Here is a 20,661-nt window from a genome sequence, read left to right on the forward strand (position 1 = left end):
AAACTCGCCACACCTGAAGCACTTGACCTTAGATAGGTCATTTTTCTTCTTCTTCTCCCCTTGACCCTTTGATGTTAGGGCCACATTCTCCTCTTCCTTCTCACCCTTCACATCCTTGTTGCTGCTTCTGCTAATGGTGCTCTTCAATAGAGCTTGCCTCAACTCCTCTTATTGTAGGTTTGACCACATCCCGTCCCATCTAGGTAATGTGTCTGTACCCAAGATACTTTGGAAAAACACATGCCACTCCTCTGAGACATTGTTCAGTGCCAAACAAACAAGCTTTGTCTGTTGAGGTGCCTCCCCAACGGCTGCAAGCTGATCACGGACCTCCTAAATCTTGGTGAGGAAGGCATATATGCTTTCGCCTTTATGCATCTTGATGCTCCTCAACTTCTCCTGTAGGAACATCTTCCACTACTCGGAAGTAATTTAATATAACTGGGAGAGAGCAATTCACATCTCCTGGGTCATTCCTTTGTCTGCCACACGTGACACTATATGATCTCGGACTCCATCCAAGATCATTCGCTTCGCCTTTGCCATCTCTTTCCTGCACTCCTTTAGTTGATCTATAGATCTTGGGGTATTGTCACGACATTCTCTGCATAGGCTTTCAGGCCATATTCATCCGGTAGGAAGGACATCCTAGCCTTCCAGATGACATAGTTGGAGGCTCCCTCCAACCTATCCTGATCTCTGAGCCCAGTTGTGGCCATCTCTGAATCTAATTGAAAATCTCCCTCTTCCTCTGCTTGGCTGTTGAATATGCTATTCGCACTCCCTTCTGGAGTGAGAAAAATTGTCTGCAGCAACTGCCAACTGCAACTGGGAAAATCATATTTCTAGGCTAGAAACCCTCTGAGAGAAATTCTTTGTGTGTGTGCCTTTCTCTTCCACCCAGTGTCGACTCTGCTACTGCAAACAACCGCAAAACCCTTTTGCACCCAAGTAAGGGATTTGCTCAGTGAAAACACTGATATTGTTCACCGAAATTACTTTTCGGCTTCACTACTGCTTGTTGGAACTGCTCCTGGGCTTTGCGAATTTTTCCTACCACCTGCACTGGAGAAATAAAACCCTTTGCCTAGCAATTCAATCTACTAAGCTAGCCTTTGTGCAAATCTAGAAATCGTGCTGCTAGACTCTCTCTGAATCCGGACGATTTCTGCCTTTCGCTTCTGAGCTTCCTGCGTGATCAAAATCGATCTGATACCATGTGAAAATTTCAATAATTGCAACAACTCAAAATTATTCTTCTAACTGTAAATTAATTAACAGTTTATTTTCCCACAGAAACAATGAATAATTCGCAACTGCAATTTTCACCAAATTAAATTCTACGGAAGATAAACTAGAATCTGAGAAAATACTGGCACACACACAAAATTTGACACTTATATTTGGACAAATGTCCCTGGAAAAGTCCAATGAAAGAAAATCGGTGCAACCGCTGAGGGTTTTAATTATTAAGCAGCAGTGAAAGAATTTGAGTACAATCTAGATATCGAAAATTGGCAATCCTGCAGAGAAAATACTGGGAAAAATCTAGTGAGAAAGTTTTCCTCACCCCACAAGCAATCTGGGCTCTGACTGCTACTCAGTAATTATTCATCCAGCCAGCTCTGCGTAGGCCTGAATCACCCTAGCACAGTCCTTCCCACGCTCTGCCTGAATCAATTGCCAAACAAGCCATCTTGCCTAGTGTTGACCGGGAAATTGTCTCTTCGGCACTTTGGAAAATCTTCACAACCTCTAGAACTGAAAACCAACTTATTTCTAGCAAAATCGAACTGCCTCTTAGAGGCTTTTGCGCAGCCCTTGCGCGGCCCTTGCGCAACCTCTCTATGGCTATCTCTACTTCTCTACAAAGTACTCACCGGATCTGGAAAATTTTCCTTTGGCCTCACTGTCTCTGCCCCTCTGTCTCTGCTTCCCTTCTTTGGCTCAAACTCTTTCGACAACTGTTGCTGCTCTCTGGAGAAATCGAACTGCCTAAGGAAATCGATCTCGAGTGTGTTCTCTATCTACCCATTGACCTCCTTCTATAATCTTTTGTTGGGACTTCAACGACCAAGATTAAAACTTAATTAAGGGCTAAGATCATTTATGAATTGATCCGTGTGAATTTCTAGATGATTCACACTTTTCTCAATTAATATTGATTAATTAACCACTTTTCCTAAGTTTGGACTTAGGAAATATTTAAAAATAGGCTAATAATCTAATTGAGACACTTCTAGGTGAAATTTCCAAAAACGATTTTTGGGTTATTGAGAACTCCTGTGTTTTAGCCTCTCCACAATGTTTCGAGACTAGAACACCTCTGATGCTACAAAAACTAACATTGTTTTCGAATATTTTAATTAAAATTTAAAATCTTTAACCTTAGGTTGAGTTCCTAATATTAGCGTATTCGTAATTTATTGTTCTAATCCTTAATTGAGGCCTTTTTCCCAAAGTTTAACTTTTTAATTGGTCACTAGGAGTTAAAACTTAATTCCATTTGGAACATATGAGGCTAGGCACTCCCCTTTTAACACATATTGAACTTGACTTTATATCCATGGGGTAGACAGCTTAAGTTAGTACTTCCCCCTTTGGCACATATGTTGAGGAAAAAACACATGACAAAAAGCCTTACTTGAGCCTTAAGTTGAATAGGGAAAACTAATACCCATGTGCTCGAGGGTTTTGACCTTCCATCTCATCCATTCACCTCATCCACTCATGCACACATCCCTAAGTGGTGCACTCCAGTAACAGGATAAATCTACTTCCTACATAAACCTATTCACACCTTGCACACATGTGCAATGACTATTGATGGTTTGACTTGGTGAAAGGGTGTCTATATGCACACATTTTGAGATCTCATGGATTTGATGATGACCCATTTGCACAAGTATCAAGGGCTACCCTTATAGGATGAGAATTTCAAGATTGACTTGCTCAAAGTGGGCACAAATTCATATCCTTCTATGGTGAATTCATGTATGTTGAAGGTTTGAATGTGAACATAAAGCATAACTATTAGTCAAAGGGTTTCTAGAAAGAGCAGTGAAGCATTACTTTTGGCATTGGCATGCATTTATAGAAGAAAACCCTCATAAATGAAACTTTACACATGGAAAACCATTCAATTTCTTGGAATTTCTCCATCCTAAATAATATTATTGTTTGGAAGTGGTTATTTCTAGGAAAACATCTTCATCATGGAGTTTTACACTTGGCATGGATTATTGGGTGACTTGGAAGGAAGAAGAGTTTTGACTGTATTTTTGTTCTCTCACCTTAAATGGGGGATTAATACTGATGAATAATGTAACTAGTGTTGGTCTTCATAATTGTATTTGAGTCATGATGTAATTTATTTATCAGAAGAAAGAAAGAAATTTTATTATTAAAGAAATTGACTTATTAAAGCATGGGTTTCATGCTTGGGTCATTTGTTTATAGGTCAAAGCCTCCATTGAAGGCTTCTAAGGTTTATGTCAAATGTCCTTGTCCTCAATGTTTGCTATAAATACATGATGCCTTAGCCTCATTTGGACACACTCATCTTCACACTTTTCTCTCTCTCCTCATTGATTGGGTACGGATTTCTGGGCCTATCTCTCTCCACACGTCCGAAATTTCAGGAGAGCGAAATTTCAAGAGGCCGAAATTTTAGGAGAGCAAAATTTCAGGAGGCCGAAATTTCAAGAGACCGAATTTCTGGGTATGGATTTCTAGGCCTCTCTCTCTCCACACATTCGAAATTTCAGGAGGCCGAAATTTCAAGAGAGTGAAATTTCAAGAGACTGAATTTCTGGATAGTTTGACCATTGTTCACTGCAGCTAGGGCTGACAGCAGGTGGGTTGTTTGACCAGACTTTAACTAGGTTGAATTTCACTGTTTGAGGGCTATTTTATCTTGCTGTTTGGAGGCCGAAGTTGACTGAAGTTGACCGATTTGGTGAGGGTCAAATATGCCCTATTGACCAGCGTTGACTTTTCTAGTTAGGGCTCTTTTGCTGCTGTTATAAATTATTAGATTTGTAAATTGTACTATCTCTGTCTTCTGAACTATTGAAGACTAAAAGAAGATTTGATCAAGGGTTTCCCCACATTAGGGTTTGTCCCTGGCTGGTGCCACATTTTGTGTCCTCTTGTCTTGGCTTGTCTTCTACTATTTATGTTTATGTTCTATCTGCATTTTACTATCATGTTGATGTGTTTGTTAATCTGAATATTGATATTGGGCTAATAAAGAAATTGAAGTAAAATTGCTCTAAAGCATAGAACATACCATTGTTGCCTAAAATTAACATGGTATCAGAGCTGAGGTGAAGAAAACGACCAAGAAAGAGTGATAGAGCAATCACCAAAGACAGTTGGACAAGGACAAAAGGTTCAATGGGTTCCTCATCCTACTTCCCGGCTGAAGACAAGCTCCATGATAAATCTAACTATCATGGATGGAAGATGTCTCTTGATTTGACCTTTGAAGAAAAAGAAGTGATGGACTATGTGCAAGGTAAAATCCCTGAACCTCCTTCAAATGCACTGGCTGCTGCGAAGACAAAGTACAATAGCGCTGAAGTCAAAGCAAAGAAGATTATCAGGGATTCCATTGACAAGCATATGGTGGCCTACATCTCCGAATTGAAGACCTCCAAGGAGATCTACGACAGGTTGGTCGGCATGTTCACAGTTAGTAATGCTAATCAAATTCTATTTCTTAAGAGTAAGTTGAAGGATATTAAAAAGGGCATGGACGAGGATATTCAATCCTATTTCTTGAGGGTTACTGAGATCAAGAATTACCTACTCTCGATTGGAGAAGTCATTCCTGACAAGGAACTTACTCTCACCACCCTTGGAGGACTCCCACTTGAGTGGTATGTATTTAGAACCATCGTCCTCAACAATGATCGAATTCCGGGGTTTGAAAAATTGATGTCAAGATGCATTCAAGAAGAAACAAGAATAGTGGAGCAAGAAATGCCTTCTAATAGAAGCAACCCACTACATTCTTTGCTCATGCCAAAAGGAGAAATAATGCAGAGTCTAAAGGTCATTTCCATGGAAAGCCTGGATCTAAGGGAGGAAGGAAGGACAAGTGTTTTGTTTGCAATAAGTTTGGCCACTATGCAAGGGATTGTCCAAATAGAAGGGACACATCACATGATGATGATCACAATCATTCCAAGGGAAACTTCAACAACAACGATCAAAGGAACGACAGGTCCAATGGCAAGGGAAAAAGGAATGTGAGACATCAAGGAAATGGTCGACCCTCCAAGAAATCAAGGAACTCTAGGTATGAAGAATCCAATGTTGTTAACAATAAGCAAAAAGAGTACTATCTTATATCATCCCTCTCCACTGCCTCTCCTCCGGACACTTTGGGAAATTCACTGATTGATAGTGGTGCCTCAAGGCACTTCATCGGATACAAGGAAGCCCTCTCTAATCTGATAGATAAGGAGACAAACTTGGAGATCATCCTTGAAGATGATGCTACCTATCCCGTGAAGGGAGTAGGGAATGTTACCCTTCAATTGAATCAAGGTAACACTATTCACTTGCAAGAAGTATTATATGTACCCGATCTCAAGAAGAACCTGGTGTCCATTTCGGCAATGGAAGACAAAGGATTCAAGGTGGCTTTTATCAATGGAAAGGTACGTGTTTGGAAAAGAAACTTTAAAAATTCTTTTACTCTTGGGTTTAGGGTTGACACTTTATGTCCAGTTGGAGGAAGTCCATTGGGAGCCATGTCTTGCAACACATCTCTACAATCTGAACTATGGCACTGGAGGTTCGCCCATCTTCACTATAAGGCCCTACCCGATGTGAGGCAGATGGTGACAGGTATACTCGAGTTCAAAGTAGAGCATGAAGGTGTATGTTCGAGATGTGCCGAAGGAAACCTTACAAGGGGACCATTCCCCTCAAGTAATAGCAAAACCACAGATATATTGCAATTGATCCACTCCGACATATCTGGTATGATGCCCGAAAACTCTTTAGGAGGATACTTATATTATCTCACCTTTACGAATGATTATTCTCGCAAGAACTGGATCTATTTCTTGAAGAAGAAGGATGAAGCGTTTCACCTGGTTCCGACATTTCAAAGCCTTTATCGAAAACCAATTCGAGAAGAAAATCAAGATATTGAGGACTGATAATGGGACTGAGTACAAATCCAACAAATTCCAAGATTATTGCAGAAAAGTTGGCATTAAGAGGGAGACTACAACACCATACACCCTCGAGCAGAATGGTGTGGCTGAAAGGAAGAATCGCTCTATTGTAGAAGATGTTTGTGCCATGCTTCATGATCAAGGCATTCCAAAGTTTCTATGGGCTGAAGTTGCAAATATCGCCGTGTATGTTCAAAATTGATGCCCTCATTAAGCATTGGACTCCAAGACTCCCGAAGAAATGATTACTAGTAAGAAAACTGATGTTTCTCATTTTAGAATTTTTGGAAGTCCAGTATATTTTCATGTGCTGAAAGAGAAAAGAAGCAAATTGTGTGCATCTGGGAAGAAAGGAATCTTTGTGGGCTATAGTGAAAATTCGAAGGGATATAGAATTTATGTGGTTGGTCAAAATGAAGTTGAGATAAGTCATGATGTCACCTTTGACGAAGATATGGCCCTCAGGAAGATCAACAACCTTCCTATCCTACGGAAGGACAAAGAAGTTGACACTGGAAATCAGGGTGCAAAAGAAGATGAAACGATGCCTGATGTTGATGAACCTATGGATCCTATTGATCCTCCTCCTCATGAGCCCTCCTCCTCCAAAAGGAGACCCTCATGGCTTAGGGAGACTCTTGAAGATGCCAAGAGACACATTGCACCAAGGGGGACTTTCTGTGAAAGCAAGAAGTTGAACAGGTATCAAGGATATTTAACCGCCATGAGCACTATCATTCAAAATAAGCCTTCATCATTCGAAGAAGTCATGAAGGAACAAGTATGGAAGGATGTTATGAATGAAGAGTACGAGTCAATTATGAAGAATGATGTATGGGATGTGGTCCCTAGACCCCAGGACAAATCGATTGTCACCTCCAAGTGGCTCTTCAAAATCAAGCATGGAGTTGATGGTAGTGCAGAAAAGTTCAAGGCTCGCTTTGTTGCTCGAGGCTTGTCTCAAAAAGAAGGTGTAGATTACGATGAGATATTTGCACTTGCTACCCAATATACCACCATCCGCTCGATCATAGCCCGTGCTGCCTCGCAAGGATGGAACCTACATCAGATGGATGTCAAGACCGCTTTCCTGCATGGTTTGATCAAAGAGGAAGTCTATGTGGAACAACCCGAGGGGTTTGAAGTTCATGACCGGGAATCTCATGTATGCAGGTCAAAAGCTCTCTATGGATTGAAGCAAGCATCCGGGCTTGGTATGAGAGGATCGATAGTTATCTGATGAAGTTAGGATTCACTAGAAGTGAAGCCGATCAGAACCTTTACTTTAAGGTTGAAAATGATAAACCTCTCATTTTGATACTTTATGTGGACGACCTCTTTCTGACAAGTGCAAACCCTCTCATTCACAAATGTAAGAGGGAGTTGGCTTCTGAATTTGAGATGAAAGACCTAGGACCGATACACTACTTCCTAGGGTTGGAAGTCTGGCAAAAGCCATGTGAGATTTTCCTATCTCAAGGAAAATATGTTGTGAAGATATTGGAAAGATTTGGGATGGTGGACTGCAAGCTTGTCACTACCCCAATGGAACTTAACTTTAAGAAGTTATGTGGTAGTGTTGTTGGACTTGAATTGGGAAATGCTTCTGAGTATTGTCAACTCATAGGAGCACTGATGTTTTTGGTAAACTCCCATCCAGACATATTTTTGCAGTTAACACATTGAGCCAATATCTGGTTGAGCCTCATCTATACATTGGATTGGTGCCAAGAATCTTCTGAGATATCTTCGGGGCACAATCACTCATGGACTGAGATACACTGTCGGAGATGTGAGGCTAAATGGTTATTCTGATGCTCATTGGGTTGGAAGTGTGGTGGATCGCAAGAGCACTTCTGGATGTTGTTTTTTTTTGGGTTCTACTTTGATATCCTAGATGAGTAGGAAGCAGAAATCGGTTGCCATGAGCACCGCTGAGGCTGAATACATAGCTTGCTAGTATGGCCTCCTGTGAAGTTGTCTGGTTGAGGAAGCTCTTCAGTGAGTTGTTTGGACATGTGTTGGATACCACCATGATCCTCTACGAAAACCAAAATGGGATCCGATTATCAAAGAATCCCGTGTTTCATGATTGCTCCAAGCATATAGATATCAGGTACCAGTTTATTCAAGATATGGTACAACGAGGAGCAATAAAGCTCCATCACATTGGGATTGATTAGCAGGTCGCCAATATTCTGACAAAGCCCTTGGGGAAGGTCAAATTCTTGGCCTTCCGAGAATGACTTGGAGTCGTGGAGAGACCCTCTTATGAGGGTCCTGTATGAGATGGACATTGAGCTCTAAGAGCTCTAGGGGGCTTGGGGTACTTCTTGGAGAGATGAGCAATCATAGGGTGAATGGTTCAGCCTTCCCCTAGTGGTTTGTTGTGTACAGGGTGAGTGGTTCAGCGTTCCCTTGTGATACCCCTTGGCGACATGTAAGTAGAACGAGTGGTTCATCCTTCTCTCGCTGAGACATCCTACCCATGCAGTCTTGACTCATGGGAAGTACCTCTCATCTGGCCTATGAGTAGGAAAATGAGGATAGGGACCATAGTTCTACCGATGGACGCATCACGTACCCATACTCCCTATGCTAGGATGACCGATATTGATCTGGGATCAATGGGAACTGACTTCGGGTCAGTAACAGTGGTATGACACACTCTCTTTTGATTAGAACTAACTTCGGGTCAAAAAGAGTGGTATGAGGCACTCTCTTTTATTTGGGATTGACTTCGGGTCAGTAGAGAATGGTATGATACATTCTTGATCACTTCTTCTTCTTCATAGTTCAGCAAAGCAGAGCAGTGTAGAGCAGTGCATTGATGGCAAAGATAGTACAGATTGGCAGATGGATTAGCAGATGGAGTTCTCCCTAGTTGAGAGGGAGTATTAAAATTGGCAACTAAGGCCAAACTCCACATGGGTCATCCTATTTATGATAGCTGATATTTTTCTTGGAATCCTCTCTCCGAGAGGTGTAGGATTTGATCTAGAGATCGTTTGATTCTGACATGTACAAATGAAGTTATGAATTTATTTTGATTATGGAAAAATTGTCAAGGTCCGCCAACAAACTTATGTAGGCTCAGAAGCCCAACAGTTACGTCTATTCATCCTCAACATTTGCTATAAATACATGATGTCTTAGCCTCATTTGGACACACTCGTCTTTACACTTTTCTCTCTCTCTCTCCTCATTGATTGGGTACGGATTTCTAGGGTTCTCTCTCTCCATGCGTCCAAAATTCCAGGTGAGCGAAATTTCAAGAAGCCGAAATTTCAGGAGGCTGAAATTTCAGAAGAGTGAAATTTCAAGAGGCCGAAATTTCAGGAGAGAAAAATTTCAAGAGGCCGAAATTTCAGGAGACCGAATTTCTGGACAGTTTGACCAGTGTTGACTGCAGCTAGGCCTGATTGCAGGTGGGTTGTTTGACCAGACTTTGACTGGGCTGAATTTGACTGTTTTGAGGGTTGTTTTATCTTGCTGTTTAGAGGCCGAAATTGACTAAAGTTGTCTGATTTGCTGAGGGTCAAATTTTCCCTGTTGACTAGCGTTGACTTTTCTGGTTAGGACTCTTCTGCTGCTGTTATAAATTATCATATTTGTAAATTGTACTATCTCTCTTTGTTGAACTATTGAAGACTAAAAGAAGATTTGATCAAGGGTTTCCTATCATTGGGGTTTGTCCTTGGTTGGTGCCACATCTTGTGTCCTCTTGTTTTGGCTTGTCTCTACTGTTTATGTTTATGTTCTATCTGCATTTTATTATCATGTTGATGTGATTGCTAATCTGAATATTGATATTGGGCTAATAAAGAAATTGAAGTAAAATTGCTCTCAAGCATAAAACATACCATTGTTGCCTCAAATTAACAGTTTCATCATATTTTATAAGGCTATCTAGAATCAAAGATGAACTCCAAGCAATAGATGAATTTGTCCCAAAAAGAGAGCACGTAATTACTGCCCTTCTAGGATTACCAAGATCTTGGAGTGTCTTTGCATCAGGACTTAACAGTTGGAAAGATACTCCAACATTTGAACAAATGTGGAATGCATGTAGTCAAGAAGAAACCAAAATACCATTAGTAAACAACAAGGAAGAAGAAGAAAGCACCTCGAATGCCTATTCTACTTATCACAAGAAGAAGGGAACCTTCAAGAAGTTCAAAGGACCAAAGAAGAAAGTGGACCTATCTAAGATTGAATGTTACAATTGTCACAAAATGGGTTACTACAAAAGCCACTGTCCAGAGAATCCAAGAAATAAGAAGAGAGAGAGGGAACATGTGAATGTTGCTGATGAAGATCCACCTAAGAAAAACAAGGCCGAAGAATCAAAAGTCAAGGACTTATACTACTAAGTCCTCTCTCTCTCACATATCCCTCTTAGTCTTTTATTTTTGTTTTGAATTGTTTTCCTTTATGTTTTGATTTCTAGAGTTTATAGGTCTAACATGTCTTGTTAGAACATTTTTCATTTTGATAAGGTTGTAGGTATCCCTCAAAAGGATTGGGTTAAGAGGGAGCCTCCACCATTTTACCAAAAGATAAGTATTCTATTCTTGGTTTCATCTTTTCATGTTTGGTTTCCTCCTTACATCAAGACTTGTTTGTATTGTATACTAATAACCTTTCTCTTTATATTTTCCTTGGATAGGAAAGCTTGTTGATTGCTCAAGGGTTATGGAGGAGACTTCAAAGGATAGACTTGAAGCATGAAAGAAGTTCTATTGAAGCCCGTCAAGATTTGATGTCCTACAAGGTTTGTTAAGGAACAACTCAAAGGTATGCCTTAGACTATAAACTTTGTTATAAAGTTCTCTTCATATAAAAGGTACGATCATTCTTCTTTGAAAATTTGCTTTACATTACTAACATCGTTATGTCTAGGGTTTTGAATCTCAAAGATTCTTGTTTGGGTGATTAATCATTAGATTGAATCTACCCTCATTATATTATCATTTGATCATTCTTATGGAACCCTAAAAGGTTCACTATAAAACCCTAACCTAAGGGTGTGTCAATATTGATTATGAAACCCTAGTCTACTCAGGGTTGATGAAATCTAGAAAAATTATTCATTCTATGTTTAGGGTTTTTGGTATTGTTATAGAAAACCTGATTCTTTAGGGTTTGTTGTTAATGTCTAAGTTATGTATTATAACCCTAGATCTTTAGGGTTTGGTAAATTAGGGTTTATGAGCAAAACCCCTGTAATGACTATAGTAAGATCCTAGGAATGAAACCCTAGGTGTATGTTATTATGTTTGATCGAAACCCTAGCCCAATGAAAATTGTATTATATATAACTTTGATGTAGTAATGTTTGTGTATTGGGTTCACTTAGGAAATATTGTTGTGAGATGCTAGTATGAAATCCTAGATATATTTGAGTATGCTAACATAATTGTTGATACTCATGCTTGTAACAAAACCATTGTAGAAATCCTAGGAGGTTTTTCGTCTCGCCGATTCATTTTCGAATAATCCGCAAAGTTTTTCCCTTCAATCTTACTCCAAAACTGGAATGGATTTTGTCACTTAGATCTCAGGCGAGTCCTAGTGTTCTAGATCGAGTCTATGTAATTTGGGAATAATCCTAACTATCTGGTTAGATTATTTTACAAATTGCTTGGTTTTCTAGATTATACTTGTGTCGCAGAAATGTGTAGTCTGTGAAGGTCTGTAGCAAATGGGGTTTCCCCGTTTATGATGTAAAAATATGTAAATCATGATGTAAAATGTCTAGTGCATGGTCCCTCATAATTAGAAAACCATGGCTAAACATTTGAGGGTTGGAAAAATAATTTATCCCCTCATAGGTTAATTAATTAAATTTTTTGTCCCAAAATTAATTAAAATCCTAAGCCAGAAATTTAATTAATTCTAAGTCCTAAATAAATTTAAATTCTTCAAAGGCAAAATTCGTCAGGACTAAGGTAAATTAATTCTTTTGAACAATTTTAAACCTTTGATCCTTGGGGGTTAAGTGAAAGTCAAATATTTTGAGAAATTAATTCAAAAATAGAAATTAAAATGCATTTAAATGAAAAAATTGATTTTCCTCAAAAATAAAATATTTCGATGGATGAGATTAAAAGAAATTTTGATTTTCATCAACAATCGAGATTACTTTGACAAGGATCACTCGAACTAGCCGTTGGAGGATTTATCTTTAAATAGGAAGTCATTTGTCAGTTGATCCATCCGATCTTTTGATCATGTACTAGCTCTTGAAGCTCTTGTAAACTTTTATGGAATAAATGCAAAAGTCTTTGGGGTTTCAACTTGCAGTGGTGTTCCTCTGTTGATTTGGGTAGCTTCGGAAGTGCTCTAGCCATGAAAATTGGTGGAGAGGCTAAAGCACATGAGATCTCCAAGACCCAGAAATGGTTTGGGCAGATTCTACCCGGTTAAGTAGATATTAAAATAATTAATATTTTTAATGGAGTTGGTAAGTCTAAACTTAGGAAAAATAAAATATTAATGGGTATTAATATAAAATTGGGTTAGAAGGTTCCAAAAGACATGGATCAAGCCAAATCTAATCTTAGCCGTTGATTAAAGATGTAATCTCGGCCGTTGAAGGATCAACAGGAAAAGTATAAGAGGAGGCTTGAGGATCAGTTGGAGAACACAACAGAGTGATCAGTGATTCGATTTGCTAGAGCGGGGTTGCTAAGCAAAGTTGAGTAAGTGATCAACAGCGAGGAGCAGTGAGTACTGGACAAAGAGGCAAGAGATATTGCCGAGAGACCAGGGCAGAGGCAGAGAGTGAGACGCAACAGCGAGAGCAGGCCATGCAGAGCCCAGTAGAGATAGCGCAGAGGCCAGAGGGCATGCGTCATCCACGTAAAGGGCAACAGGAGTGACGCAAAGGGTCCCAGAGGCTGCACAGTGCCTCAAAGGGCTGACGTAGAGGGTTCTAAGGCTGACGCAGAGCAGTAGAAGGCTAACACATTGCTTTAGAGTTGCTGGAGAAGGTTTCGTGGGACAGGTTTTCTGAATACCTATTTCCGAATAGAGAGGTATTACTGTCAGTTGTTGTTCTCTGTCAGGTGAGCCAGTTTGGCACCCAGTTGTAGTCAAGGATATACTGCATAATAATATAACCCTCAAAATTGTTGCATCGGTTTTCCCGCATTGAGTTTTTCCGGGGACTAGTTGTCCAAAAATAACGGTGTCACTTGTGTGTTTGCTATTTCTTTCAGTGGTCGATCTGTAGATGGTTGAGACTGTATTGCGTTTATTTCAATGTTTATATGCTTAAATAACTTGTTGGTAATTAACAAGCAGGAGAAATAAACCAGAAGAATACAGATAAGATTCTAACGGATAGACTTCGAAATTTCAACATGGTATCAGAGGGTGGTTGCAGATCACAGGAGAGCTAAAGGCATCAGCAAAGCAGAGCATTTGCAGCAAAATCAGTGGTCCCGTATTACAGAAGTTGATCCTTGTAGAAAGTGACAGAAGAAGGGTTGACGTAGAGGGACTGCGTCATCAGTCCGGGCCAGAGAGAGGCCAGTGCAGAGGCTGAGGAAGGCAGAAAAAGGCTCACGCAAAGTCATGCAGAGACTAGGAGGGTTGACGCAGTTGGTTGAGGGAGCAATTTTGCCAATGCTGGGATTGCGCAGAGCCTAGAGGCTCAGTCCTTCAGTGGCTGGGGCATAGGAAGTTGTGGGCAGTTTGAGGGAGCGAAGTTGGTGGGGTGCTGTGGGCAGTTTGTGGGAGCAAAGCTGGTGGGGTGTTGTGGGCAGAATAATACCTAACAAGGAAAAACGAAGGTAGAGGGAGTTGCTACCGAGGCGGATTTCTAGCCAAGGAATCCGGATCAGTGTTGTAGGTGCACAAAAGATCAGAGAGGTGCAACTTGACAATTACCAGGAGAATTTCCAGAAGGGAAATCGAAACTTAGAGGGAGTCTAACAGAGAACTTCCAAGCCGGAAGTAGAGAGACTCAACAGGAGTCGAAGAGAGAACTTACAGAGGGAAGTAGAGAGACACGGAGGAGTCGACAAGAAGAGCAGAGAGATGGCCATGAATGGGTTGAGGGATTAGGACAGGCTAGACGGGGCATCCAACTTTGTGGTCTGGAAGGCTAGGATCCTATCCATTCTAGATAGACATCACATCAAGGCCTGCGCCTTGAAAACAGTGGCGATTCTAGTTGACCCGACTGATAATGAGAAGTACGAGGAGGCAACGACCAAGGCGAAATGCATCATCCTTGATGGGGTCAAGGATCATGTGGTCCAACATATCGCCGAGAAGGAGACGGCAAAGGAAATGTGGGACACCTTGAAGAAGTTGGAGCGGAGTTGGACTCATACTCTTCATCTGATAGATTTGTAAATTATTTGTATAGATCTGTGATTTACTTGTATAGATCTGAAATTTTGTAACATAATTTTGAATTTTAACACTTGGGTGTTTGGGTTTTTCTCTATTTTTGTACATATTTGGTATTGGGTTTTTCTTTTTTCACTTGTGCAAGAATAGATCTGAGAAATCAGCAAAGGAAATCTTCAGATCTGAGCCAGATCTAGGCCCTGGAGGGTAAGATTTGGGATCAAAGATTGTTTGCAGGCATAGATCTAAAATTTTATCCAAAGAGATCTTTAGATTTGGGCCAGATCTAGACCCTGGAGAGCAAGATCTGGACTCAGAAATTTGTTTGCAGGGCCATAACAAGCGATTATTTAGTAAAAGTTTGATTGAATCAAAGATCTGAAGAAGAGTTTTATTCATTGAAAGTTTTGAAAATTTGGGGTCATGCTGTCTCCTTCTAGCCTTAAGCTAGAATGGAGTGAGTAGGGATCAGGGTGACAGCCTATGCTCTGAGAGTTGCACCTTAGATGTACACTTTGGGCGACAACACTTCCCAAGTTAAGAGGGAGCATGGTTAGAAGAAAAGAGTACATCTCCCCAATTGAGAGGGAGGGACTATTATAAGTCATGATGGATACCCTGTAGAAGAAATCAGAGAATGAATAGATATGCTAAGAGGTGTTGTTGAAGAAATGAAAGAAGAAAAGCTTCCAAATATGTGAATATGAATAACTAAGTGGCATCAAGATGATTAAGAACCCCGAAGGTTTGTGTTTACTTGTATATGTATATTTGAAAGTTTATTGTTGATTGGGGTTTATGTTTGAATAGGTAAATCTCTCCATAAAGAAGGATGAACACTTGGGAAGCATGCTTGGACAAATGGATATATCTAGTTTATTAGGGAGAGATGAAGCATCTAATGGTGGATGCTTGGGAGGACATCTGGCCGGCCTATGTGTTGATGTCTAGATCCCGAAGAGGGAGGGTGGCGTTGGTCATGGAGCTCTGACCTTGGATACGCACCTAGATCCCTGGGTTGATGGTTAGCAAGTAAGCCTAATGGTACCTAGACTGGCTGAAAGCTTGAGTCCATCTTAGTCCCACCCGGATAGAATACCCTGGTCAGGTTTCTAGTCTGCAACATTGAGTGTGCTAGAACTCTTCGTAGTTCATTTTGGAGATCTTCCATGTACCTCTATATATATGTAATTATGAATACCTCCCTAGTTAAGAGGGAGTGTTGAAGAATGTAACTAGTGTCAGTCTTCATAATTGTATTTGAGTCATGATGTAATTTATTTATCAAAAGAAAGAAAAAGAAATTTTTTTATTAAAGAAATTAACTTATTAAAGCATGGGTTTCATGCTTGGGTCATTTGTTTATAGGTCAAAGCCTCCATTGCATGCTTCTAGGGTTTATGTCAAGTGTCCTTGTCCATGTCATAATGTAAAGAACCCTTCTTGGGATTTATTTATCAAGAAAGAAAAATATTTTAATGTGAATTAGGTCTTCAAGGCCTCCTCCACCAAGTCGGCCTCAAACTGAACAAGTTGGCCTAAAACCGGGGGTAGAATCACTATATAAAGGCAGCAACTCGACCTCATTTGTCACACACACAAAAATAAGTTCGATCTACATCTTCAGGGGCCAACGAAAAGTGTGAATTTCAAAGAAGGATAGCAAAGGAGAAAGAGGTCTCTCACAAGCATAAGAAGTCGAAATTCTCTCACTTTTTCCCACACGTGTGAAGTTGTGAAACTGTTGGAGGGACCAAAATTCTGCAGTTGCGGGGAGGCCGAAATTCTGAAGCTGCTAATGAAGTTGGGGCTGAAATTTTTGGGTTGATGTTGGGTTGTAGCTACTGGACAAGAAGAGACTATTGAAAGTTGTTGTATCTTATTGGAAAATTGACTTGGTGGAGGAGGAAGGTTTGTTAGTTTAGGGCCTTGGTCTATCTCATTTGAATTACTGAAGTAAGAGTTCTTGACTGGGTTTTCCCCTATATAGGAGTTTTGCACCTACATTTGGTGTCCTTGATCTTCGTGTTTTGGATTTGGTAATTGCTTGATGAACTAAGAAAAACATAAGAAAGATAATAATAACTCAAAGAAATCACAAGTAATTATCAATAAGAGAAAATATTTCTACCTTTCTGATTTTCTAACAAATACTATCCTCGTTCTGTGGGATCTCCCCTATAAATGTTGCACTTGCTAGAGGAAATGTTAAAAGGATAATAACATCAAGTAAACATGAGACCATTCATCATGACAAGTACATGAGATAAATAAATTTGCAAGTAAAATTAGAATGAAATGCAACCTATCTAAAGTGAGATGTAGTTATCTTGGTAAATTTTAATCTATATGCCTATTTTAAATGAGAGATTCTCTCTTCAAGTTCTTACCAAGATGTAAAGATTGGGGTGACTTGCAAGGAAGAGGGGTTGAGGCACTAAGTCCATCGTTAACGATACCCTTCCCCTAATCCTTACAAATCATGTGTGTCGTCATTCCTACAAGGGAACAAAGCCACCTACATAATTGCAGAGTCACACTTTATCTTACTCCATACCAAATGGAAGAAATTTTCTAGGAAAAAATTTGTTCTATTATGTCTATACAACCAAGCTTATGCTTGGAGATAAGTTTTAAATGTGCAAGTCTAAAATAGAATGCCTAAATGAAATGCTTAAAAGTTATTGATTCCAAAGAAGTGTTGATAACAATGCTTCAAAAATAAGAGATAATGCTAAAGTGAATTGCACAAATATCTTCAAATGGAAAAATTAGTGTTATTAGCTCACATGTTATGTGATGTTCCTTTTTCTAGTGTTCCTTATGGCATGGTTAGAATGGGCTTTTAAAGTTGGGGGGAGATAGGTTACAAGTGCAAGTTGGCGTCATCAGCGGGCCTAGGGGCTTTTGGAGGGGTTTTGAGAAGTCTTTATGAGGTTTGATGGCATTCACTTGGTATATTCCATCATCTGCCCAGTTTGCCTTTTGTTTTGTTGCATTCTGACAACTTTAAAAAAACAGAGTTATTAATGGGCTTGACTCAAATTAATTACACTTAAGGTGGCATTTCAGGAGGAATACTTGGTAGAACACCTTAGCGTAATAGCTCGTTGGAACTGGGACGAGAAGTTCTATAAGATGGAATAGCTAGAATTGATTTTCAGTGGTCTGAGGAGGCATGGTGGCCAATTTACCATTTTCCCACATTAGAAAGAATATCTTAATTAAGGGAAAAGTGCTCAATGATTAAAATAATAATAAAATATGAGCTTCTAGGGGGGTCCATCAGATCTATAAAAAAGGAAGAGGAGGAGGCCATTGGAGGACATCTTGGATTTGTGTTATCTTCTTGTGGAGAGGTTTGAGAACCCGGTTCTCTCCTTCAACGGTAGCCACAGGACAGAAACCCTCAAGTGATTTAGATAGATTGGGTGAGCACCCATCTCTCCTTAGTGAATTCATCCAAAATTCATAGGAGAGCTTAGCAGTGGCATTTCAGTTCTATTTGGTGGAGGGCCAGGGCAGCGTTGAAGCAGATTCTTGAGGCCATGTTCTATCTCAGCGATATCAGTTGTTTTGGCATGTAAAAACCCCAATTTATATATTATAAATAAAGCTGAGATTTCTTCTGCTCATTATTGTTATTTGCAGTTCTATGTTGTTAATATTTTACATGGCAAACTTTTGTTTATAAATGCAAATTTTATCTGGAGTATTTCTAAATTAAAATTTCAAGAAAACCCCAAATTTTTGCATTTGGAATGTTATAGTGGTATCAGAGCTGGTGCTCCTGCCAGCCTGAGGGTTTTAATTGATGATTGTCGAAGGTCTATTTTTGAAGGTGCCAAAGCCATTATTTTGTTGCACAAAAATTGTCATGGGCATTAACTATTCTACAAATTTATGCTGCGGACTACTCCCCAAATTTCTTTAATTTTGCTTAATAATCATTCGACAGATTGAAGGATCAAAATTATAAGCACCGTGGATCAAATTATACCAAATTTTAGTGGGGCCGTCAACTCATTCCAATACCAACTTTATGTTATGAAGGGAAAATTCTTGGCCGAATCTCCCGGGTTTATTGAAGGCGATTTCGTGAAAGTCTGAGACCATGTTGAAGCTTCAACAGCAACTTTAGAGAAATTGACTTTGTATGTGAATTTGATAGGCTCGATATATCACATTTGGTGCGAATTCTCTCCACCAGGTAGCACATTCTATTCCGCCGCCACGAATTATCCAACTGAAGAGTGGTCAACATGGTAATCCTCAGTCTGCCAGCGATCTCGTAAAGGTGGCAGAAGCCACACAATGAGAACAAGTCGTAAAATTCGTGTGATGAATCGAGCCGATACAGAGATCCTGACGGAATCGCAAGGGATGCATTACCAGTATGCAAATTGAAGAAGGGTCGAGAACGGATCAGTGGTGATAAGGTTTTCATTGTTTCAGAAGGTCGATTCATATTGACAGTTCCAGGGGTCGAGCTCGCTGAAAGCACGCGTTCCTAGCCGAGTTTGCCAAGGCAGACACAGGGCAATCGCCATGTGGTGATACAAGTCGCATAATAATCTCGCAGAGGGTATGTTGAGCTGTCATCAGAGCCGGGATTATCGCTGTCATAACTGGTAAAGTCAACGGAAGCATTGACAAACGTCTGAAGCCGACATTTAGTGGTGCCGTAATCCAAATGTTAAGCCAAGTCTGCAAATTTGAAATCAGATTTCAACCGCAGCTGTAATTGTCTGGGACGGTTCTGATTGTAGCAAATTTTCCAGTGGAAGCCACGCTGAGCATGTACGCGTTGACTGATGTGCTGTGCGAAGAAGAATTTATATGTAGTGCAACAGTACGCAAATTTGGGCCGCTTGCTGAGTCCATATTCTAGCTGACAATTACGTGCAGTCGAGGTCGGGCTGATTTCAACAATCACGTGGCGTGTGGAACGACGAACTCCAAATCAGGGGGCATGTTTTGGTTTTGGAAATTAATATTTCACTACAAGCCAAAATAAACATCATTGGTAACAGGTGGTCGCTTGCATTCTCCGGGCCGAGCCAATCTCATGACGACTGCGTATGGCTAATGAAGGAGTATGGGTCCGTCGACTGGGGCGTTGCTGTCAAGATACATCTGTTATAAGACGTGATCTCTGAATTTCGTTATCGTGGTGCATGATGCTACAGAAGCAACCAGATATGATGGCACTATGTGTCGAGTATGTACAACATGGGATTGGTTGGACGATTGCCCTACATCATGGTAGAAAGGTCTGATCTGACGTCTAAATACCCTAGTTAGAGTTCGTTCTTCGTAAACGCAAGAGAATTTTGTTGTATGCTTTAGTTTGCTGAGTATTGTTAGTGTAGAGGTGGATGCTTGTTGGGAGGCGTGGGCGGGAGTAGGATGACGGGGAAGGGGGTTGCTGCTTATATTACTAGCCTTATGCTCTTGTATGGTTGTTTGTTAACCGTGTGACTCAGTAAGCAGAGGTTTGGGGGTATTAGTATTGCTGATGATTTTTCATGTCCATTGAGTGGGAGAGAAGTTGCTATCAGAATATCATCGTATTTTGCTGCCTGTAATAGAGAATAGGCTTGAGATACTTGTCCCTAGTTATGGACAGCTAGGGTTTGCAGGTCGAGTTCTACCATTTATCTCGCCATGCATTATGAGGGTATTGTTGTTAGTACGATGCATATATGTTGTAGAGGGTTGAGTCCTTATAAGTCAACACCTATTAAGCGAGTTCTGTATTATGTTGTCTTCATGGTCTTGTTGAAGAGTTAATTTATCATCATTATATGACCTTGTTGCTAAAAGTTGTGTTGTAAAGTTGGGGAAGTTTGTCAATGAAAATCATGTATAAAACAACTTGATACACCTGTCATTCTTTAGCTAAAACGTGGATAAAATCTTTATAAACTTCCTTAATAAACTAGCATAGAAATCAACAGATCCCTTTCCAAGGGAATACTTACTTTGCTACATCAAGAGCAGCCACAGAAAAACACGAGTTGGGATACCAAATTTATGCACTTGGAATAGATTTGAGATACATGGGGGTTATGACAAAAGCCATTCTCAAACTAGAAGAACT

General features: G+C 40.1%; 1 protein-coding gene across 4 annotated transcripts in view; it reads right to left on the bottom strand.

Moving 5' to 3' along the window:
* The window catches only part of LOC149200140 (uncharacterized), a 111,214-nt gene that overhangs the window by 31,712 nt on the left and 58,841 nt on the right, over positions 1 to 20,661 (bottom strand). The window lies entirely within an intron of this gene.

This window comes from Pinus tabuliformis, chromosome 2_1 (assembly GCF_031772625.1).
Source record: "Pinus tabuliformis cultivar Carrire ecotype Pingquan chromosome 2_1, CPIR1, whole genome shotgun sequence".
NCBI lineage: Eukaryota > Viridiplantae > Streptophyta > Pinopsida > Pinales > Pinaceae > Pinus > Pinus tabuliformis.